We start from the raw sequence: 20,526 nt of genomic DNA on the forward strand, positions 1-20,526 counted from the left end.
GCCCTCCTCTCCGTCTCCCTCTCAGGGTAGATCTCCTCTCTCAGTCGCCGAGGCAGGTTCTACACCCCCACCTCCAGAGCTTGCACCTTCATGCCTGGAGGTTGAACGGGGCAATCTGAATTCTTTATCTCTCCCACCTGACGTGGTGGATGTCATTCTTTTGGCCAGGCGACACTCCACCAAGACTATTTATTCTTATAGGTGGTCCAAATTTGTCTCAAGGTGTGGAAAGAAGTCTATTGATCCCTTGAGGACTCGTTTATCCAACATCCTTCAGTTTGCTATTTCTTTAGCCCAGCAGGGTTTTGCTGTTGCTACTGTGAAGGGATATTTATGGCTTTGTCGGCATTCCTTTGTTTGCCAGATCAGCTATCTTTGTTTAAATCACCTATTGTGTTACGGTTCATTAAGGGCCTTACCAACAAATTTCCGCCTACTCCATTTATTGTGCCTCAATGGGACTTAACTCTTGTCTTAACCTTCTTGATGGGTTCTCCTTTTAAGCCCTTGCACAAGTGTTCCTTGAGACTGTCTTTTAAAACAGTATTTCTTGTTGCCATTACCTCAGCAAAGAGGGTAAGTGAGCTTCAAGCTCTCAATTCGAAACCCCTGTTCTTGACTATTCATGCTGATAGAATGGTTCTCAGGACCAGGACTGCTGTTCTGCCTTAGGTGGTTACTCCCTTCCATCTGTGGCAGTCCATTACCCTTCCTACCTTCTATCCTCTCCCTCAACCTTCCAAGGAGGAGGAGCGGCTTCACTGTTTGGACCCTAAAAGGGCAGTGAGTTTTTACCTTGATAGGACTTAAGACTTTTGTGTGGATGACCAGCTCTTCGTGGGCTTTGCTGGCTGCAGGAAAGGCTGAGGGTGGACAAGCGCACCCTTTCCAGATGGATTATCTTGTGCATCAAGATCTGTTACTCTTTGGCCAGTAAGGAACCTCCAGAAGGTATAGGAGCTCATTCTACTAGAGCGAAATCTTCTACATCTGCCTTGTGTAGGGGTGTTCCTGTAGAGGACATTTGTAGAGCAGCAACTTGAGCCTCCCCCCACACTTTTGCGAAGCATTACTGCTAAGATTCAGAAGTGAGGAGGGACGGTCACTTTGCGCGTTCTGTCCTTTAAGATTTTCTGGTATAAAAGGGTCGACACCCTCCTCCGGGAGTGGGGACTGCTGTGGGATTCTATTCACAAGGTGAGGAATCCACTAGCAGGTGTATTCATCAGAAGAACAAGTTACTTACCTTTGGTAACGCTTTTTCTGGTGGATACAGTATCTGCCTGTGGATTCCTCACTGGCCCACCCGCCTCCCCGTTGTCCACCCTTGTATACCTACAATGTGGATATTATCTACTATTGCTTTCAAATGAAGTGGTTTATTGAACTGTTTTTACACTGTGTGTGTTGGTTTGAATACTGTGTACTATTTATACTGTACATATTTGTGTAGGTCCGTCTGGGTGCCTCGAAGGCACGGAAAAAAGGGCGGAACTGACGTCATCATGGAGACGAGGCTCTCTTATGGCTCCAGTCACGTCAGCGGAGTCGCGAGCGGAGCCAGGCTTCTTTGACGTCGTCCTCGTCGGTGTGGAGAGTTACAAACAATTTCCGAAAGCTGCTGGTGCAGGGTATATTTACAAGGTGAGGAATCCACAGGCAGATACTGTATCCACCAGAAAAAGCGTCACCGAAGGTAAGTAACTTGTTCCTTACTTACCGGTAATCTTCATTCACTCATGAATTAAGTAGTGCGATTAGAAAGTAGCAGGACGAGGAAGGAGAAGGGGGTGATGCTAAGATTACTAACCGGTAATCTTCATTCACTCATGAAGTAAGTAGCAGGTCGAGGAAGGAGAAGGGGGTGATGCTAAGATTACTAACCTGCAAACTTCATTCACTCATGAAGTAAGTAGTGAAACTAGGAAGAAGGTCAGGTAATGCTTGGATTACTTACCTGTAATCTTCATTCACCCATGAAATAGGTAGAGGGACGAGGAATCAGAAGGGGGTGATGCTCGATTACTTTCCAGTAATCTTCATTCACTCAGGTAGTAAGTAGTGGGACGAGAAAGAAGTGGGTGATGCTCGATTACTTACTGATAATCATTCACTCATGAAGTAAGTACTGGGACGAGGAAGGACAAACGGAGTTCATGGTTGATTCCTTACCTGTAATCTTCATTCTCTCATGAGGTATGTAGTGGGAGGAGGAAGAACAAGGGGTTGCAGTGCCTGACTACTTATCAGCAGTCTAGATTCACTCATGAAGTAAGTAGTTATTGTTACTGTTAATTTAGTCTTATTAGGCACACAGCTACCCACGGGTTTCACAGCGCCGCCTGTCAGGGCAGAGGAAGGACAAGAAAGATAGGCTCTACATATTAAACATCTAGGTTTTTAAACCCTTACAATAGTTCTCGTTACTGGTTTCAGTCCGAAGTGCCATCGGAAGGGAGTTCCACATCAATGGGCCAAGATAAGAAAACGACCGGCTGCCCATGCGGGACAGCATGATTGTTGGAAGGTGGAATCTGACTTCATGGTTGCCCCCACTTTATTCCTGTTTTTTTGACGTTTTTTTACTTAGTCTGGCTGGGATCCTGCTGTTCAGGGCCCCAGCCCAGCTGCTTCGTCTCTAAATTGATTCCATGTACTTTAGGTACATTCCAGTTTGGTTACTGGGGTACCCTTGTGAGTCCCTAGTATATGATACCTTAGGTACCAAGGGCTTAGGTACCCCAGAGGCCTACCAGGGGCTGCAGCATGTATCATGCCACGCCGCGGAAGCCTTCCAAAATGACACTGCAGGACTGCTACTGCAGCCTGGGTAAGATAGTGCATGCACCCCGAACTTAGATATAGGTTACCTATATCTACCTTTAATCACTGCACATAGAAACCTATTAGTCACCCCTATAACAGGCCTTATCAATCCTGAAAGCAGGGTTCTTGGTTTTGTGTGAGAGGGTGCCTATGAATGAGCAGGGCCCCTCTGAAGCCTTTGGAATCTATTCTCCTGGGGTGTTCTGTGATGCAGCCAGACCATATACTCTTAAGTGTATTATAACCTCGCGGTAAATGCTAACTTTGGAATGGCTGCAAGGAAACATGTTGTGTTTGGTGTCAAACACTTTGGAATCATACCTCCTCACCAGTCCTGGCGGCTGGGGTATGATTCCACCCTTCTAGAGGGAGAGACATGTACACACTGGTTCACACGGTACGAGTTTAAAAGAGCCCTGGCATCACAAAATGGATGCTGCAGCCTCCTGCTGCTGGACGAAACTCTGCAATACCAAAGGGGGTGATGGATGGAGCGTTTGAGCAAATCAATCACTTACCCCCAGTCAACTGATCTGGGTTTAATCCATCACCATTCTTTAGCTCACTCCACCACCCCAGTTCAGACATGGCCATGTGCAAATCAGTCTGACCCTGTGCCTCATGGGAACAGTCCAGCACGAACTGCCAAGCCATGTCTTCTCTGGACTGGAAACAAGAATCCTGGGACCGGTTTCGGATTCATAATCCTCATCAGCCAGGCTATCTTGAATCCAGTGGTAGAGTGAGCAAGGGACCCTCGTCTGGGCATACCCTGTAAAACATAGGGTGAACAAAGCGATACCAAAGGGGATGATGAACGGAGCATTTGAGCAAATCATACACTCACACCCAGTCAACTGATCTGGGTTTAATCCATCACCATTCTTTAGCTCACTCCACCACCCCAGTTCAGACATGGCCATATGCAAATCAGTCTGACCCTGTGCCTCATGGGAACAGTACAGCCCGAACTGCCAAGCCATGTCTTCTCTGGACCGTAAACAAGCATCCTGGGACCGGTTTCGGATTCATAATCCTCATCAGCCTGGCTATCTTGAATCCAGTGGTAGAGTGAGCAAGGGACCCTCGTCTGGGCATACCCTGTAAAACTTAGGGTGAACAAAGTGATACCAAAGGGGATGATGGACGGAGCAGGGGAGAACTGGACAATAGGACAATAGGTTTCCTGTCACAGGGAGGTGTCACCACCTCCCAGACAGGCTTTAGTGTATTGGGGCTGGGTGGGTGCACTCCAAGAGTGCTTTGAAGTCTGCACTGGGGGCACATTTGGTGTCCCTGTGCATAGTCCAGTTCAAACCTTTTGACCTTGCTAGTGTCATCAAAGCATTTGGGATGAGCCTGACCTCCTACGCCGACGACACCCAACTGGTACTGGCCATTAAAGGGGATGGGGATGAAGTGGCCAAGTCATTTACCAGGGGAATGGTGGCCATAGGTGACTGGATGGCCACGAATTGTCTCAAACTTAATTCAGATAAAACTGAAGTGGTCATCTTCGGTCACCTTTCTCCGGCCTGGTCACCAGAATGGTGGCCAACATCGTTTGGAACTCCTCCCAGCCCAGCTCTTAAAGTCAGAAATCTGGGTATCACCTTTGATGCAGGTCTAAATTTCATGGCACACGCTAACAAGACTGCGGCGACTGCTCATATGAAACTCAGAATGATCAGGAAATTACTACCATATCTACCGGACACTGCTGGGAGAACTCTGGTCAGCTCACTAGTCCTGTCCGCACTGGACTATTGTAATGCTCTATTCCTAAATGCACAATCCCGGGTGACTAACAAGATGCAGTCCATTCAAAATGCTGCCGCCCGGATGCTGGCGGGACTTCCCAAGTTTGCATCGGTCTCAAACACCATCAGGGAACTTCACTGGCTTCCGATACGTAGCCGTATAAAATTTAAATCATTGTGTATTCTTTACAAGGCACTCAATAACCAAGGCCCCTACTTCCTCAAACATAATCTTCATCACTATACCCCAACCCGTTCCCTTCGCTCCTCTCACCACAATCACCTAGTAGTGCCTCGTACCAGAACAGTCACTTGGGGTGACAGGCGCTTTCTGGTTGCCGCCCCCAAACTCTGGAACACCCTTCCTCTACACATTAGGACCAGCCCTTCCCTGTTCATATTTCGCAAACAACTCAAGACTTGGTTATTTGACCAATAGCTCCACTTTTTGTTAGGTCTTCTAAAATACTGATCCATCCCTTACGCCAGCGCCGAGACGCCTACGGGTATTCGCCGCGCTTAATAAATGTTAAAATAATAATAATAATAATAATAATAATAATAATGTAAATGTAAATGTATTGGCATTTATATAGCGCACTACTTACCCGTAGGGTCCCAAGGCGCTTCGACCGCTGCGAAACCCTTCCTGGCTTCCCTGAGAGATGGTCCCTTAATGGGTATCTCCAGGGTGAGACCAGGCATCCCCGGCGGTCTGGTGGGGCCGTTAGTGAAGATGAGGCAAGCTAATGCCCAGAGTTGCCGAGTGTGATCGCTGATCAGAGTGGGCACCGAGGCGAGAGAATTATCGAGTCCGCTGACCCTTGTCCAGAAACCTGCTGCGCCGGGAATCAAACCCTGGTCCCGGGCCGTCCTCTGCTCTCGGGTCTGCCGCCTCTAACCAGTGAGCCACACTACTTCACTACTTTTGCAGAGGCTACCAGCCCCTGCTCTGGTGCAAAACTGGACAAATGAAATGGGTGTAGCCACCCCTCTTCCCAAACCCTCCCATAGGTGGGTTTACAGAGTAAGTTCAACCCCTTCCTTGGGTATAATAAAATAACCACTAACTACAGGATTTTAGATTACACCTGGACAAAACTCTGCTACAGAAATCCTGGAACTTCAACAATCTACATGATTAGATGACTGAAGAATCTCCCTTGGAGTAAAGGAGTAACTCCCCTGCTTGGCGGGCACCAAAGACGCATCAGCCAGTTTGCATCTCCGAAGCTCCTGCTTGACTCCAAAGTACTTGCAACACAGGAGGTGGGTTTCCAGACTTCCCAGAGGCCGAACCAAGTCCCCAGCAAAGCTGAGACCTGTAGTCCTCATGGGTACTGTTGAAACAGAACCACTGGACACCGTGCACATTTGCAAGTGCTTTAGCTTCTCGACATTCCTTGAGGCTGTGCATTGGGTTACTTAGCCCAGACCCCGAGCACCTTTTCCACTGAAGATTGCTAGCCTACACGCCACGAGTGTTCCGTAAGCCAGCCCTTTGTGTTTTCGCTTGAGGTACCTTGGCGATCCCTGGTCCGTTGACTGGTGGGTCCCTGAGAAGGCAACTCTGACTTTCATTGGGTTTCCCTTGTTGCTCCAGACGTGCCCTGACTCTTTACCACTTGGTGAGTCCCCCGGACCTTGCTGGTCCGCACCGAAGCATCTTTCCTCTTCCTGCGTGGGTTGCTTTTACCAAGGCTTGTTGGGTCGAATCCGAGCACCAACACCGCAGCACTCGACATCCTTTGTGGGTCAGTTGCTCCTGGTCATCATCAACGCCTCCTGGTCCTCGTGTCTGCAGAGTCAAGCTTCACCTCTTCGCTCCTGAAACACCCAACATCGGTGGGCATTCGTCTATCGTGCCTCTGGTCACTGGCTAGTGATCCAGACTCTGTCCCCTCTGCTTTCAGGTTCTTCTCATCTTCGATCCATGCTTGGATCACACAGGACACTTTCCTCTTCAACAGCAGCAGCACTTTGCAGCAGATCACCATTGAAATCAACAACGATTCCCGACCCCAAAAGACACCTATGCACCAGGCTTCCCTGTGTGAGCTAACTCGAGTATTCCAGTGTTCCCGTGGGTGTTGGCCCTAGAACCCCTTAAGTCTAAAGGGGTTTGCTCGAAGTCCTCTCCTAAGTGTCCTTAATCTTTAAATTTCTTACCGCGACTTTCCCCATAGAAGCTAACGGCGATTCGCGGCTGTGTTCTCACACTGCACGCGTCCCCCGAGGGTCCCCTGTGTCACTACCTTGGGTGCTTCCTTTTGGTCCCAGCAATTCTACAGGCTCTAGGCCTTGTGTCTAGTCAAGTCGTGGTTCTTATACCACTTTATTGATATATGGTTTGGTCGCCCCTAGGCCCTAACGTATATTGTGCTAATTTACAGTGATATTATAAGTGGGACGTATGTGCTTTGACCTCTGGCCTCATTAAGAGACTAGTAGGGTGTGTTTATAATAAATACATATATTTTATATATATACCTGGTGTGGTTATCCTATCATTTAGCCATTCAAGGGATTAAAGACTGGTAAAACAAGCTGCTTTACATTCCTTCAAGACTTAGCCTGAAGGCTGCTCTCTAAAGCTACCACTAGGATAGCTTTCAATAAAGGTTGTCTTTACAACCACCATCAATAAGGGTCGTTTGAACTGGTGCAAGGTGCCCACTAAATAGTGAACAGCATATGCCAGGCCAACTTTCACAATGATCCTCAGCACCGTGAAGTTAACCTGTGTGGCCGAACGTAAAGTACATGATGGACGGTAAAGAAGAACTAAAGCATTCAGATATTGAGGCGCTTAGCCACTTTTGATCCTGAACATATATGTCAAGGCTTTGAACTTTAAGCGGTTCTCAACCCTGACCCAATGCTGATCGAGAAGGACGCCTGAAACAGAAGCTGTGTTTGGGATCTTGCAGAGCAGCCTGGCCGTCGCAGTTTGGACCAGTTCAAGCTTTCGTACTGCATCCTTATTGGCTCCAAGATGTAGAATGTTGCCATAGTCCAGCCTGGATGTAACACGGACCACAGTATGTTGTGTGGATGATGGCTTCATCCAGAGGATTTTCCTGAGCCATCTAAGGTTGGTAAAAGAAGTGGACGACACTTTCACCGCTTGCTACCTCGTTGAAAGTTGTTAATCAATTATGACACCTACGTTCCGAACCTGCTGACTGGGTTGGGGTAGAACATCCATTTCCGATGGCCAATTTCAGGGCCTCATAAATCCTTTTCCTGCTCAGTAATAACACCTCAGTCTTCTCTCCATTTAGTTTAAGCAGGTTGGCTTGCATCCATCCTGCGGTGTGTCTCAAACCCAGCTGGAGAGAGGAAGGGTTGGATGCTCTGTCTGATCTGGGTGTCATCAGCGTAGGAGAAAAGGGAGAGCCCCGATTCTTCAGCAATCAGCGCCAAAGGCCCAACATAGATATTAAATAACAACGGGCTCGGAATAGAGCCTTGAGGGACACCATAGGGTGAAGAGTACGTTTTTGAACTGGATGTAGGAGAAAAACCTTGGAAGGTGCTAATCACCAGAAAGTCTTTTAGCCAGTTGAGTGCTACACCAGTCATTCCCAAGGAGTGCAAAGCTTTCAAGAGCAGCGCATGAGAGACCGTGTCAAACGCAGCACTTAGATCTAGGAGCATAAGTGCCACGGTATCACCATTATCCACACGGTTGCGTAACTTTTCTGTGACACCTAATAAGGTGGTCTCTGTAGAAAAGCCTGGTCGAAAACCGGACTCCGAACTATGTAGGAAATTATGCGATTCAACAAAAGATGTGAATTGAATATTGACATGTTTTTTCCAACATTTTCGAGAAGGCTGGGAGCAAAGAGATGGGGCGAAAGTTAGATACTTGTGTAGGATCAGCATTGACTTTTTATTAAAAGTGGAAGAACCATAGCGTGTTTGCACATAGATGGTACCTGAGCTTTCATAGGTAGGCTTTAGGCAACTCCATGATTAGCATCAGGGATGGCGTTCCAGAAAGAGGGCAGGGACCCTAGGGGAACCAGATTTCAAGCTATTCAAAATGTGCCTAAAAGAGATGATGACTAGAGGTGCCCAGGTTACTAGATTGCTAGTGGCTGTCAAGGATGCTCTCGCCTGAGGGATCGTACTTATGATCGGCTGATCGGGAGTCGTCATGTACTGTTGGCTATCAGCCGGTTGGACTTGCTTCAGTGTGGCATAGACATTTTCTACTTTGTTGTGAAAGAACTTGTCAAGGTCATCACATTGAGATTCAGTGAGATCAGCAGATTTAGGCGGGCACTTTGCGCCATAAAGTTCTTTTACAAGTTTGAATAGTATTGTGGCATTGTTTTGAGCTTCAGTAATAGTGGATGTCACATACTCAGCTCACGTAGCTTTACAAAGTGCATGAAAGTTTCTTTTTGCCAATGGATAGGTTAATTTAGTATCTGAGGCATAGTTCTTTCTCCAGCGTCTCGCAGATGCTTTCCATTCGTTTTTCTCTTCTTTTAGACTCTCAGAGAACCAGGAGGCCGGTGGTTCTCATTTTTTTGGCCGAAAGTGGTAGGTAGACATCAATGGAATTAAGTAACCAGTTATGTATTACATTTTCATTAGCTACCAAAATTGGGCTGGTAATGCGGGCACTCTCAGTTAAAATCTTATTAAAGGTATACATGTTTAGTTTACCCCAGTTCTAAAGTTTGCCTTGGAGGGCTCGGAGAAACTTTACTGAATCGAAAACTCAGCAGAAAGTGATCCGACCGGAGAACAGGAAGTGCTGGAAGACAACTAATGTTCAGCGGGTTAGAGAAGATGGGGTCCAGTAAATGACCCGCTACGTGAGCAGAACCCGAGTTACATAACAAAATGTCCATAGCTGCTAGATCTAAAATAAGTGTAGCGCTAACGGAGCATACTGGATCATCGAAATGCAAGTTAAGATCCCCCAAAATGGTCAAATTAGCGGTGTCCAGGAGATACGGGGCAGCTAGATCAGGAAGAGAGTCTGCCCAGACCCAGCAGGTCCCGGAGTGGGCCGGGAAGCAGGGTACCTCTCAGACTTATTACTGGTATCCTTCATTCGCTCATGAGGTCAGTAGTGGGATATGGCAGGAGGACGGGGAAATGCTCAGATTACTGACCAGTAATCTGCATTCACTCATGAAGTATTGGGGGAGTGATGGAGGAGTGGTTTAATGAAGATTAGTAAGTAATCACAGCTTTAAATTATAAGCTTATAGACTGCTTCTGATGCACACTGCACAATGAAAGACTTCTAGGTGCTGAGAACTAGCACTCTAAAAGACATACATGCATGACTTCTAGGTGCTGTCAGACTGTCCTGAGCGCTGGTAGGCTAAAACACTATTCATGAATGACGTCTTGGCGCTGTCAGACAGCGCTGAGTGCTGGCAGTCTAAAGACCATTCATGAATGATGTCTTGGCGCTGGACAGCGCTGAGTGCTGGCAGTCTAAAAGACCATTCATGAATGACGTCTTGGCGCTGTCAGACAGCGCTGAGTGCTGGCAGTCTAAAAGACCATTCATGAATGACGTCTTGGCGCTGTCAGACAGCGCTGAGTGCTGGCAGTCTAAAAGACCATTCATGAATGACGTCTTGGCGCTGTCAGACAGCGCTGAGTGCTGGCAGTCTAAAAGACCATTCATGAATGACGTCTTGGCGCTGTCAGACAGCGCTGAGTGCTGGCAGTATAAAAAAACCTTAATGAATGACGTCTTGGCGCTGTCAGACAGCACTGAGTGCTGGCAGTATAAAACACTATTCATGAATGACTGCTTGGCGCTGTCAGACAGCGCTGAGTGCTGGCAGTGTAAAAGACCATTCATGAATGACTGCTTGGCGCTGTCAGACAGCGCTGAGTGCTGGCAGTGTAAAAGACCATTCATGAATGACTGCTTGGCGCTGTCAGACAGCGCTGAGTGCTGGCAGTGTAAAAGACCATTCATGAATGAAGTCTCGGCGCTGTCAGACAGCGCTGAGTGCTGGCAGTCTAAAAGACCATTCATGAATGAAGTCTCGGCGCTGTCAGACAGCGCTGAGTGCTGGCAGTCTAAAAGACCATTCATGAATGAAGTCTCGGCGCTGTCAGACAGCGCTGAGTGCTGGCAGTATAAAAGACCATTCATGAATGAAGTCTCGGCGCTGTCAGACAGCGCTCAGTGCTGGCAGTCTAAAAGACCATTCATGAATGAAGTCTTGGCGCTGTCAGACAGCGCTGAGTGCTGGCAGTCTAAAAGACCATTCATGAATGACGTCTTGGCGCTGTCAGACAGCGCTGAGTGCTGGCAGTATAAAAAACTATTCATGAAGGACTTCTAGGTGCTGTCAGACTGCGCTAAGTGCTGGCAGTCTAAAAGACCATGCATTCATGACTTGTAGGCGCTGCAGACTGCGCAGAGTGCTGGCAGTCTAAAAGACCATTCATGAATGACGTCTTGGCGCTGTCAGACAGCGCTGAGTGCTGGCAGTATAAAAGACCATTCATGAATGACGTCTTGGCGCTGTCAGACAGCGCTGAGTGCTGGCAGTATAAAAAACCATTCATGAAGGACTTCTAGGTGCTGTCAGACTGCGCTAAGTGCTGGCAGTCTAAAAGACCATGCATTCATGACTTGTAGGCGCTGCAGACTGCGCAGAGTGCTGGCAGTCTAAAAGACCATTCATGAATGACGTCTTGGCACTGTCAGACAGCGCTGAGTGCTGGCAGTCTAAAGACCATTCATTGGGGGGGCATGGCCAGCAGCCGAGAGAGATGACTGCTGCCTAAGAAAGCTCTCGCCCATCCACGGCGATATTGGTGCCCTACAGCCGCCTGGACCCAAGTTGGCAGGCAGAAATCGTGGGGAAATCTCTCTGGTACTCCCCCCTTTATAGCAGTGTGTAGACTGTAGGACCTGCATCCTCCAAAAGACTCCCGGCTCCCGGGAGAGGACAGAGGCAAAGATGGCGGAGGTCTCCGGAGCGCTGCAGAGCTCTCTCCCCAGCTGCGCCGCGTGGGAGGGGCGCGGCGTCGGAGACTGTGCAAAATTGAGGACCCGGCTTTGAGGCCTGATCGCCGTCCGATTGGTTACCCGGCAGAGCAGCCGGTGGGAGTGCGGCGGCCCGGGCGAGCCTAACACAGCGCCGCGGGTCTGCCGCTGCCTTGCCTGCATGTGTCTGTGGGATGGCGACTGCAACACCGGCTGCAGTGGAGGTGGGGCCATGCAGCAGTATTTCTTCAAAGGCAGCTCGGCACTGAGAGGGGACTACAACTGAGGGCATTGGACAGTACCTTGGGTACTAGAGTGAAGCCCACACCCTTTCTTTAAGGCCACGTTGGAGATTCATGAGAGCTGTGGGAACTCAGCGGCGGAGACAGTGAGGCCATAATAAACTATTTATTTGGAGATATCATGGCACTGGGAGGAGGCCGTTGGAGTTCAGGGGGCCTGAGCTGGGATCTTGTGGGTTTACAAACTGGCCCGAGCTGGTGGTTCCATGGTGCCCTGTCAGACTCTCAATTGTGTGGCATTTTACTACAAAACTGGGCCCATGTTGGACCTACCTGTCCTACCACCCTGGCCACAACTTTGCCTATCCTCTACTCATTGGAGCCAATAAAGGAGCTGGTAGCCCTTTCCTGTCCTGACTAAATCTGATGGTCACGGAGGCCTGCCTGGGGCGTAATGTATGGCTCATGGTGTTAACCGAAGATCCTCTGGTGCTCTTTCCCTAATGAATAGAGAATAATGAGCCTCCTGGAGTAAATGTGTTAGGCTCTACTTTGACCAGAATCTAACTTGATAGCTGGTGCGGTTGTGATTTCCGGATACGGGCCGGCAGGGGGCAGGTGTATCTGTACTAACGCTGGAAGTAAGTAAGAGTTGGCCGGTCCACGAAGGGGTGGTTACAGACCTGGGCAGTAGGGATCACTGTGGATTGACATCTTCCTCCACCCAAGGGATCACTGACGTTTCCCTCAAAATGGCGTCAGGAGGCAGAGGGGCGAAGGCCAATGCCCAGAGACAACTGGCGAAATTTGCTTGGATGAAAGGAGGAGAAAAGGGTGATTCGCCGAAATCAGACAAAGACGGGTCAGGAGTGACACCGACACCTGGACCAGAACCGACCCTTCATGATGTTATGGCGGCTATAGGTGGAAAGCGCGCCTCAGTGGATTCAGTCACAGTAGAGGTCTCGCTGCTTCGAGCCGACTTCAGAAAGATGGATGAGAAGGTGAAAGAATTGAAGGTCGTGACGAATGCCCTGCAGGAAGACGCCTCGGAACTACAGAGTCAGGTGCAGGAGCTGCAAAAGAAACAGGACAGGATGTCGCAACAGCTGGATGATTATGAAGGAAGGGCCCGCTGCAACAACATTTGAATCTTAGGTGTTCCGGAACGGACAGAGGGGCCGGCCGCATACCTGTTCGTAGAGGACCTTATTACAAAACACCTGAAGCCCAAAACGTTGTCCAGTTATTTCTCTATTGAAAGGGCCCATAGAGTACCAGGAGCACAAACTTAGCCTGGCGCGCCCCCAAGGCCACTGATCGCTAGAGTGTTTAATTATCGCGACAGGGACATAATACTGCAAACATCTAGATCCGGCCCCGCTGAAAATAGATAACTATGAAGCAACTTTCTTTCCTGACTTCACTGCTAAGGTACAAGCACAAAGGAGGAGTTTTCAAGCGGGGAAGCAGGAGCTGAGAGACAGGGAGGTGAAATATGCCATGCTCTTCCCGGCGAAATTGAGAGTAGAATCGGATGGTAAATCCTTGTTCTTTGACTCACCAGATGCGGTCTGGGACTGGATGGAAGGTTGGAGTACCATGGGGAATCGGAAGAGAAATCGTCCTGACAGACCTAGTATGAAGCACGGTGCCCGACTGGAGGTGGTGGCCACGGAGGCCATAATGGAGTCAAGTAGACTGGACGATCAGGGATAATTCATCTCCGTGTTCTGCTGCAGGACTGAACATTGCACAAATGCGCAAGTAGCAGGAATTTGGAGGGGGGGGGGTTGGTTCGTAACTGTATTCTGTGTCTTGCTATACTCGGGGTATGTGATGTGAAAGGTTTCTTGCTTATACAGATATGATATGAAGCTGTTTAATCTTAAATACTGCAATGACGGCTGTAGTTATTGAGGAAAATATGACATATCTGTGGATGGGGTAGTAGTTCCCTCTGCGTTTCTAGCATGTTCGGGGGTGAGAGGCACTCTGCCATGTTTGGGGGTTAGTAGTTCTAAATCCACAGGCAGGGGAGCAGGGTGGAGGGAGGTATGAGTGATGGGGGACATATCAGGGGTTTGGAGAGGGGATAGTATTGACTGTCAAATTATTGTTCATCGTGAGTGTTTCTGTGCCCCGGATCCACGAGACAGACTCTATAGTAAGTGTTCTGAGATGTGTTTGTTTAGTTCTCCTGTGTTCTTTTTAAATGACATACTGACGATAAGTGCTGATCCCACTGTTTGTAGGCTGTCTATAACGAGGCTGCCTTTGTCCCGACCTTTGCTATGATACTCATTTCAATGTTTGATAATGGCTGACCGCGAATCTGTGCTCTCTGTCCTCACCTGGAATTGCAATGGACTAGGAGACAAAATATAGAGAGGAATAATGCAACAATCTCCTGACCTAGTTCTCCTGCAGGAAAAGTAAGGCTCTAAACAGATGGGGATATAAACCCTTAGTGCATGCTGACTACACTTCTGGCTCCAGGGGTACCTGTGTTTCAGTTAAGAGAAATTTCCCTTTGATAGTTTTGAACATGTGGAAGGATCATGCGGGGCGAATTGCAGGGGTTGCAGCCCATTGGGAGCGGAGAGACATAAATATAGTCTCGGTCTATTTGCCACCTGCGTTGGGTAAGGATGCATTGGCAGAGTTAGGCAGGATGTTATCTGACCTTCCTGATGGGACCCTAATAATGGGGGGAGACTATAACATGACGATGAACAACCTGACGGACAGACGCCCCAGGAGACAAGAGATGAAGTCAAATGAACTTATGGCAGATTTTAAGAAGGCGTTAGGGCTTTCAGATGTAGGGCGTGAATTGCAAGGTACTCCTATAGACTTTACTTACATCTCCGGTGTGCAGGGCAGTCTCTCCCGGATCGGCTATTTCCTGACGTATGCAGCCTCAGTAGGCAATTTTAGGCGGCCTAAGGCATATCCTCGGGCCTCTCCGATCACTCCCCAGTGGGAATAGATTTCACGCATGGTGCTCGACAGCCAAGTCACACCATAGTCATTAATCCATGGCTGCTTAAGATTCCAGATATCAGGGAGGAGCTTGATGTGCAGACTGGTTATTTTCTGGAAGAAAATGTAGGATCTGTTGCTTCAGCACAGACGATCTGGGAGGCGTATAAGGTGGTCATGAAGGGATACGCCCTCTCGTTGAAAACACAATACATAGCAAAACGACGAGAAATATTGACACAGCTAGAGGACGCACTAAAACGACTTGAGGCAGAATATGTGATCCAGCCCTCAGACGAGACACTGCAAGACCTAGTACTTAAAAGTGAGGCCTACGAACACATGTTAGCTAAGCAAACAGCTACCCATCATAGACTATACGAGTTGGGAGATAGGGCGGGGAAGATGCTGGCCTGGTTGGAGAGGAAGGAGCAATGCTCTAGATGGGTGCCCAGACTACAGACACCTGCCGGAGGGACTATATCCTGCCCGGATGCAGTAGCAGAGGCATTTGCTGATTATTTTGAAGGGGTGTACTCACCATCTGCTGTATACAATGCGGAGGAGTCACAGCAACTTCTGTCGGAATGTGCTGTGCCGGCTCTATCGGATGAGGACAGCGATTTATTAGAGGCAGACCTCACTGGTGAAAAAATCCTGAAGGCTATAGGCCAAATAAAATCAGGTAAAGCGATGGGGCTGAATGGCACTCCGATAGAATTCCTTAAGGCTACAGCCTCCCACGTGGTCCCACATTTGAGGGGCATGTACCAAGAAAGTTGTGAAAAAGGTATTTTACCCCGGATCAGCGACTGGCTAGCATTGTCGTTATACACAAGGCTGGTAAACCAGTAGAGGATTGCCGTTCCTATAGATCGATTTCTTTAATTAATGTAGAAGTGAAGATACTGGCGAAGGTACTTGCTACGAGACTAGGTACGGTGATATCCTCTCTGGTACACCCAGATCAATCGGGCTTCATGCCAGGACGAAATACGGCTCTCAATATTCGTCATCTTAACAATGTGCTGGCTCGGAAGTGCTACCTAGGGGAGGATGCAGTCATACTTTCGCTTGATGCGTCCATGGCATTTGACTCCATTGAATGGTCTTATATGTTTGAGGTCCTGGAAAGAATGGGACTGGGCCCTAAATTTAGATGTTGGGTGCAACTTTGGTATACTGATATATCGGGACACATTAGAGTGAATAACTACATCCAGACGGTTTTCTCTCTGCAGAGGCACCAGACAGGGATGCCCTCTGTCACCAATGCTGTTTGCTTTGATGTTGGAGCCTCTGGCGGCATGGGTATGGAGAGACGTCATGACCAGGGGCCTGCGGTGGTCACACGACTATGAAGATAGAATATCATTATACGCAGACGATATAGTACTCTATCTGACAAACACCTATAGATCTATCCTCGTGGTCCTTGATATTTTTACCAATTTCGGAAAGTACTCCGGTTAGGCTATCAATTGGAGCAAGTCAGTATTATATGTTCTGCATGGAAATGTACCACGTCTTCCGAAAGATTGTGCCTTGTGGGTTGTGGGGACGGCTTTCGATATTTGGGTATCTTTGTAACTCCTGATCCGACCCTTTTTTATGATCAAAACCTAGCGCCAGAGTTGACGAGACTGCGAGCAGATGTTCAACATTGGAGATCCCTCCCATTATCATTGATTGGCCGTGCTGCTCTTTTTAAAATGCTTGCTCTGCCACGGTTTATATATATTTTACAAAATTGCCCACATAAAGTTCCAGATGCCTACTTTACAGTGGTAGAGGGTGAAGTGCGCACTTTGTTATGGGATGGCAAGCCCCAAAGGATAGCGTTACAAAAATTAATGAAGAGGTGGTACGATGGAGGTAGCGCATTGCCCGACATACGGCTATATTATTGGGCCTCGCAAGTGGTGATAGAAATAGATGGAGATATGCCCCGCCGGATGACCCGGCGTGTGCTTTAGATAGGTATCAGATGGGCAGGGCTGGCTACCTCGGGGCGCTATATACTGGCTCACGAAGAACGCAGATCATAGGGCCCGCAAAACACACACTGCAAATAGGAGACTCGCTAACTCCAGACTGGGTTGGACAGTCAGACTTACCAGAATGACGCCATTGTGGTATTCAGAGAGGCTGGGTATGCTCTGTCATCATCTGGGATTCGACAAATGGGACATGAGTGGTATTTCGACGGTAGGAGATCTGATTAAGAAGGGTAAGATACTTCGGTTTGAAGAGTTGCAGAAGACTTACCACTTAGCGCCAACCGAAATCTTCCGCTATTTGCAAATAACACATGCTTTGATGGCGGCTTTCCCTAGCTGTAGCGACATACCGGAGTCCTCTCCGCTAGAGGATCTTCTGTTAGATGGACAACTGCACACCAAAGCGATCTCCCTCACTTACAGGAAGCTTAGTAATAATGTACCAGACTCGCTTGGACAACTGAAGGAGAAATGGGAGGGTGATTTGGGGGTCATTGACGATGAAGATTGGAGGCAGGCGCTAATGTATTCCAGGGAGGCTGCCGTCACACTTAGGTACCGCCTTGTACAACTTCGTGTTTTTCATCGATCATATATGACTGGAATCACTCTAGCTAGGATATGGACCAAAACTGATGATTACTGTTTCAAGGGCTGTGGGCAACCTGCCACCTTCTATCACATGGTATGGGGATGCCCAGAGATACAAAGCCGATGGGGTCGAATCACAGCACATATGCACTCTGCCCTAGGGAAGGTGAAATGAAATGAAAAAAAGGACTTAATTAAGCGCACTGCGGCCAAGCGGCTTCCTGGCGCTGAGGGTTAGATCAGACTCACAGAGGGGACTCAGGGAAACTAACAGGGGAAGGCCTGGGAGAGCAGAAAAGTTTTAAGGGCTTTGCGGAAGTGGGTATAAATAGGGATGGAACGGATGGACAAAGGAAGGCTGTTCCAGAACAGAGGGGCCAAAACCGAGAATCGGGTGCCTCCCGTTCTGGATTTACGAAAGCGGGGAACATGGAGAAGGGAGAGAGAGGAGGAGCGGAGAGTGCGACTAGGGACGTGAGGAGAAATGAGAGATCCAATAAAGAGGGGAGCTGAGTGGGTGTGAGCGCGAAAGGCCACACAAGCCAATTTAAAAAAAGATCTAAAGTGGACAGGAAGCCAATGAAGGGACTTGAGTGCAGGAGTGCTATGGGAAGATTTGGGAAGGCGAAGAATGAGACAGGCAGCCTGGTTTTGAATGGCCTGAAGACGGCGGGTTTCGTAGGCGGGTATGCCCACGTACAAGCCATTCCCATAGTCAAGGTGAGAGGTGGTAAGGGCCATGACTATGGTTTTGAGGGCATCCATAGAAAAATAACGAGAGATTTTCCGAATGAGGCGGAGAGACAGAAAACAGGAGGATACTACGGAGCTAACTTGGGCATGCATAGTAAGGTCATGGCTGACCTTGATGCCCAAGGTCCGAACAGAAGAAACCGGTGAGGGGGGGGGGGAGCCAAAAGAAGGAGGCCAGTGAGCAGGGGACCAGGGGTTAGAGGGACCACCCGTGACGACAAGCTCCGTCTTGTCCGGATTGAGCTTCAAATGATTGATGCTCATCCATTCAGATATAAAGACTAAGGTGGAACAAAACTTAGGAAGAGAGACAGAAGGGGAAGAAAGATCAAAGACGAGCTGGAGGTCATCCGCGTAGTTATACACAGAGACCCCCAGCTCGAGAAGAGAAGCGATGAGGGGGTGGATATAAAGATTAAAGAGAAGAGGGGAAAGGGAGGACCCTTACTCCGAGGTTGGGCCTGCTCAACATCTGGGAGCCGACAGATCTAGCTGAAACGGAACAGCAATTGGTGACGTTGGGTTTCACACTATTTAAAAGAGAAATCGCCAGGGGAGGGGGTGGAGTCAAGCCGGAAGTGGCAGTGTGGAATAGGGAAATGGATAAATGTATGATAGCCGAGAAGGAAGTATTTATAGCTAGGGGGTGCCCAAAGAAATGGGACAGGAAGTGGTCAAAATGGAATCTGTACAAAGGAGATATTTGTGTGTCACCAATGCTAGAGTTAGAACTGAGGAGGACTGGGAATGGAGCACAAACTATGTAAAGTATACTTTTGCCTGAACTGATTTTATATATGTCAACAATAATATGTGATGTAATGGGATTATCAGCACATGAGTGAACTGTCTGTCATTCTTGTTAAATAAATAAAAATATTTTTTTTAAAAGACATGCATGAATGACTTCTAGGCGGCGCAGACTGCGCAGAGTGCTGGCAGTCTAAAAGACCATGCATTCATGACTTGTAGGCGCTGCAAACTTCGCAGAGTGCTGGCAGACTAAAAGACCAATTATGAATGACATCCTGGCGCTGTCAGACAGGGCTGAGTTCTGGCAGTCTAAAAGGCCATGCATGAATGACTTCAAGGTGCTGCAGACTGCTCAGAGTGCTGGCAGTCTAAAAGACCATTCATCAATCAATCAATCAGGTATTTGTGAAGCACGCTACTCACCCCTGAGGGTCTGAAGGCACTGGAGGAAAAGGGGGGGAGTTTGTGCAGCTCCGTATTATCCAAAGAACCAGATCTTGAGGCTCTTTGTGTGAGTGGGGGATCGTCTGATGCTGAGGGGGAGTTAGTTCCAGGCTTTTGCCCCGATGTAGGAGTAGACTCTTCCTCCCAATCTGGCTCTGCGGATGTGAGTAGTTTCGGTGAGGGCGAGGTCCGTGGACTGGAGGCTTCTCTAGGGTGCGTAGAAGGAGACTCTTTTGTTGAGGTAATGGGGTCCCGTGTTGTGGAGGGATTTGTTGGCGTGGGTGAGCAGTTTGAAGGCCACTCTGTTTTCGATGGGGAGCCAATGGAAGTCTCGTAGGTGCTGGGCGATATGGTCTTGTCCTGGGATGCTGTGGACGAGTCTGGCGGCTGTGTTCTGGATGGTCTGAAGTTTGTGGAGTAGGAATTTATTGATTCCGGCGTGTAGGGCGTTTCTGTAGTCCAGTCTGCTGGTGATGAGTGCGTGGGTGAAGGCTGTTCTGGATTTGGGTGGGATTTATTTGAAGGTCTTGCGGAGGGTGTTGAAGCACGTGGATGAGATGGCATTGATCTGTCGCGTCATGGTGAGGGAAGAGATGAGTATGATGCAGAGGTTGCGGGCATGGTTAGTGGGTGTGGGGGGTTGCCGAGAATGGTGGGCCACCTGGTGTGTCTCATGCAGAGGGGGTGGCTCCAAGGACGAGGGTTTCTGTTTTCTCTGAGTTGAGTTTCAGGCATCTGCTGCTCATCCAGGAAGCAATAACTTTCATTCATTCCTGGAAGCTGAGTCTGGTGGTGTTGGGTTCCTTTCTAGGCGCTGTCAGACTGCGCTGAGAGCTGACACTCTAAAAGACCACGTATGAATGACTTCTATGCACTGTCAGACTGCGCTGAGTGCTGACACTCTAAAAGACCACGTATGAATGACTTCTAGGCACTGTCAGACAGCGCTGAGAGCTGACACTCTAAAAGACCACGTATGAATGACTTCTATGCACTGTCAGACTGCGCTGAGTGCTGACACTCTAAAAGACCACGTATGAATGACTTCTATGCACTGTCAGACTGCGCTGAGTGCTGACAGTCTAAAAGACCACGTATGAATGACTTCTAGGCACTGTCAGACTGCGCTGAGAGCTGACACTCTAAAAGACCACGTATGAATGACTTCTATGCACTGTCAGACT

Source organism: Lissotriton vulgaris, chromosome 2_2 (genome assembly GCF_964263255.1).
Source record: "Lissotriton vulgaris chromosome 2_2, aLisVul1.2, whole genome shotgun sequence".
Lineage (NCBI taxonomy): Eukaryota > Metazoa > Chordata > Amphibia > Caudata > Salamandridae > Lissotriton > Lissotriton vulgaris.